The sequence below is a fragment of the Carlito syrichta genome, unplaced genomic scaffold, assembly GCF_000164805.1.
Source record: "Carlito syrichta isolate Samal-C Ts95f unplaced genomic scaffold, Tarsius_syrichta-2.0.1 Scaffold297640, whole genome shotgun sequence".
Classification (NCBI taxonomy): Eukaryota; Metazoa; Chordata; class Mammalia; order Primates; family Tarsiidae; genus Carlito; species Carlito syrichta.
In genome coordinates, this window is record NW_007241736.1 from 6,313 (window position 1) to 10,980 (window position 4,668).

Consider the following 4,668-nt stretch of genomic DNA (forward strand, 5'->3'; position numbering starts at 1 on the left):
ACCAGGCTAGACTACAAGGCACTGCCACTGGGACCTGAGATGAGACTGTGGTACTTGCTGGGAAGGGAGCTATCTCTCCTGACCTTCATGTGTGGCAGGAACAGCTCCCAGTACAGAAACTGAACAGCTACTCTAAAGCCCAGGCAAAGAAGTGCTCCATGGAGGCTTCTGCAGAACAGCAGACCTGCATCCTGAGACCAGGCATGATCTCTTCATTGTTTTGGAGCTGCTGTTTACAAACTCAGACAGAGTTGCTGCCAGTGCACAAAACCTGGAGGGTAACAGCAGATGTGGAGCCCTAGACAATCCACCTAACCCTAAGCCAGCTGCTGGGTGACAGATGCGTATAGCAAATCTGACCAAGAAGGAGGCTGGTGAATGCCTAGCTGACTCCCCACTACCCCAGCAATGAGTGAAAGTGATAATTTGCCCACTGTGAACTGGACACCTTGGGAACTCTGACCACACTGGGAGAGGAAGGAATGAGAAGAAAACCCAGGAGACACTGAGTCAAATTATCACACTCTACACCCCACTGTGGGTGCATGCCAGCAGGCAACATGAGGTGAAGATTCTAAGATCTTAAGTTTCAACAGTGAAGAGAGAACCTGCAGTAACAGACCTATAGTCACAGAACCTGCCCCAAGAGGGCACTCCCTCATCTCAAAGAGATATACTTAAGCTGAGAACTCTCTGTCGATGGGTTTTATGGGTTTTGGTTTGTTTGCTTTGGTTGTTTGTTGGTTATTTGTTTTTTCTTTTTTCTTTCCACCTTCTATTTCTCTCTCTTTGTTTTTTCTCTGTGGTTATCATTTTTTAAATCTCTTTCTTCTTCTTTCCCTTTTTCTTTCTTTCTTCTCTCTCTTTTCTTTCTGATATCCTATATTGGATTCAGGGACCACACAAGCATATCCATTGTAAAGTCATAATGTGTGGAGATGGAAAGTGAATTCTAGCTGGCCCATTCACCAGGTAGAAAGCATTGTGACCTGTTAGTAGGTTCTGAATCCTTGCAACTCCTCCCCCACCCCTTAGTAAGTGCTCAAAATTGTAAAGAGATAGGAAATGCCCTACCTCCAGCTCTATTTCATAACTGAACAAACCTGGAGTCCCAGTTCCAGAAGGTACAGAAGGTACAGCAAATATCAGAAATGATTGCTTCTCCATTTCCCACTGAGCAAAGGAATTAGAAAGATAAGAGAACAGCTACAAATGAAGAAAATCCAACAAAAAATCACTGGTAACGGTCAGAGCCACAGCAAATAGTCAGTGCCTGAAAGAACGGCTACTGGAGCACAAACAATGGCTATCTCCAAGAATGATAATACCTGGAAAGTACAGAGATGAGAGATTCATTGAATAGAATGAATAAAAAACAAGAAATGCAAGGACTAAAACTAAATAAAATTGCAATGGAGTTTGGCAGATTCAAGGAAGCATATTTATAAATAAGAGAAATAAAGAACTCCATCCAAGAAATAAATAACAAACTGACAAGCATGGGAAGCAGAATTGACCATGCAGAAGAAATAATGTCAAAGCTGAAAGACCAAAATATGGAATCAACCCAATCTATTAAAAATATAGAAAAAAATATAGGAAGAAAGAAGAAACTCTCCAAGAGATGTATGATTTTGTCAAGAAGTCAAAGCTATGTCTGATCAGAATACCTGAAATAGAAATAGAAATGGAAAACACCTTGGAAGAAAAATTCCATGAGGTCATTCAAGAAAATTTTCTTCATCTGACCAGAGAGATGACTGTACAAGCACATGAGATTCTGAGAACTGCAAGACATCTTATGAGAAGACCAACTCCTAGAAACAGTAATTTTCACTGACACAGAGGAGGTATAAAAGAAAAAATCCTACAGGCAGGGTAGGAAAAAGATCAGACTACCTATCAAAGGAGACCAATCAGAATTGCTGCAGGCTTATCTGCAGAAACATTGTAGACCAGAAGGGATTAGATACAAATCTTTAATGTTCTAAAAAATAAACAATTTCACCCAAGAATTTCCTACCCAGTCAAGCTAAGCTTCATCATCAAAAGAGAATTAAAGTCCTTTCCAGACATCAAATTCCTAAGTGAATATGCTGCTTTCAGACCAGCTCTTCAGGAGATGCTTAAAAGGGTGCTATACATTGAAGAAAAAAGAAACAAAAGAAAGACCATATACTTCACAGGATCACAGACACACAGAAGCAGCAGAACAGACAGTACTCCTGCAAAAATGAAAACACAAATTGATACAGAGGCCCATTAATGTCCATTCCTATTGCCAGTCCCTAGAGAACATTACTGAGAGTCCTCTTGTCTTCTGTGCACTCCCAGGAAGTAGCTTTAGGGGATCCTTGACCCCTGCAGACTATGCCCAAAGACGTAAATCCCTATTCACTCCCTTTCTTTTTTCTTTTTTTTTTTTTTTGAGTTGGAGTCTCACTCTGTCACCCAGACTGGAGTGCAGTGGACGCTCCTGGCCACTGCAGTCTCGACCTGCTGGGCTCCGGCGATCCTTCTGCCTCAGCCTTCCAAGTAGCTGAAACTATAGGTGCACACTACCATGCCTGGCTAATTTTTTGATTTATTGTAGAGATGAGGTCTTGCCAAGTTGTCCCATTGGGTCTCGAACCCACGGATTCAGGTACTCCCTTTCTTAATAGTCATAGGTTTGAACAATATAGTATCAATGTATGTAAGTCTTGTGATTTGCATAACTTTTGCAATGCGTGATGTCTTAGACCTTGTCAACTTCCTTTACTCTAAATGTCACTATCTAAATATAAAGTACAGCCGTAACTGAAGTTTTATACAATGCTCTGCTGGTCACATGGCTAGTGAATGGGTACCAACAACGCTGGACTAAAAAAGTGGATTGCAAGGCCTGAAGGGTGGGCAGAACCGTTTCAGAAAGACCTTGAGTCCAGCTCTGCTCCCTGGATTTGAATTCGGAAATAAACTTTTTCTACCAATTTCCTGACCCTTTGATTTATCAATATCAAGGGAGAGTAGCTGAATATTCTTGGACCATAACAATTGACGACCACATGGCAGGACCTGGGTTGATGGAATCTCCTTTAGAGTTGCCCTAGCAGCTGCCAGAATCACTTTGTGCTCTGGGGCCTCTCTGGAGAGGAGTCCTGCCTACCAGGACCAGCCCTTGATGAACTGGTAAGAAAGAGGTCTTGCTGGGTACCCGATCTTATAAAGTGGACCTGCTTATTTGTTAAGCCAAACCTGGACCTACGCAGTGGGGTGGGGGAAGCTTTCTCATTTGGGCTCTCCAGGGCCACGCTGTAGGTGCCAGAGGAACCTAAACCAACCCATTCATACTTTTGTTGTTTGTTTGTACTTGAGTTCGCTAAGGAAGTCGGCTGGTTTGTTATACACTGTTTGATGGCACACGTCATAATTTCAAAACTTGACTGTCGCACATTTCTTTGATGTCATTATATGGTTTCCTAAGTATTGCTGTCTGGGTTGATGACAAGAGGCATTCTTCCCTTCAGTCTGTTCAAACAGACTCCCTTAGGTGACAGAGGGACTTGTGAAGGTGTCAGGGATCAACTCTCATGATGTATAAGGGCCTCCCAGGGACCTCTCCATTCTAGTCATAAAGGACTCTGCGGGTTCTGGAAGGCCCCAGGCTTGATCAGATGCTCAGCAGATCTGAATCCATGCCAGATCCCAGAAATAGTGATTGGGGGATTGGAAAAAGTCCAAGAAGCAGATCTCCTGGAAGCTGAAAGGGGCTCTCAGTGTTCCTGAAGGCTGTCCCATTCTGGGGGCACACATAAGGGCTGGTCACCTGGTGCCCCGGGACCCCTTGAGTGCTCTTGGCACCCTGAGGGAAAACTGAGACACGTAAGAGTCAGGGAGATGACTGGCGGTGTCACGGCCAACAGGAGCTCGCTCTGCAAGCAGAACATTTTGACCCAGGACACCTAGTGCTGTCCGGAGGTAGAGATCGCTTGCCAGTTCCACCTCATGTCTTCACTATCCTCGAACATAAGCCTACACTGACTGGTTTCCTATGTCTTTTTTCTCCTGACCTGTTGACATTGTTAAAATCCCCATCTTTTGTTGCCAAAGAAGTGCCAAGGTACCTGCTGTGTGTGTATAATGCTACCCATTATATTGAATTCTTCCCTGGGACCACACCCTCTCCCTTCCTTAGCCTGCATTATCCTTCATGAATTCCGCGGGAGTTCATTCTAAGCCACCTGTAAAGGAGCATAGTCATCACTCTTATAGGCTACTTAGTCTTTAGTTAACTCAGCACAAGTTGGCACTAACCTTGGAGAAAATAATCTTCCCCTGGCAACTAAGCGACTAAATAGACTGTTCTTGTTTTCAAATGTTAGCAGCCAGGTTAGTTGGAAGTGAGTCTGTTTCTAAAGGTTTAGGCCTTGTGCAAGATTGTGATTAAACTGCTTGTCTCTGTTAAACTGTTGGGAGGTCTCTTAGAGGCGTGTAATGCAAGTCTCATGCAACTTTAAAATTTAGTACTAGCCGGACTCGGTGGCTCAGCCTGTAATCCCGCGCCTTTGGGAGGCTGAGGTGAGTGAATTGCCTGAGCCCGCGGTTTCGAGACCCGCCTGGGCAGGCGAGACCTCATCTCTACATAAATCAAAAAATCAGCCGGGCGTGTGCGCATGCCTGTAATTC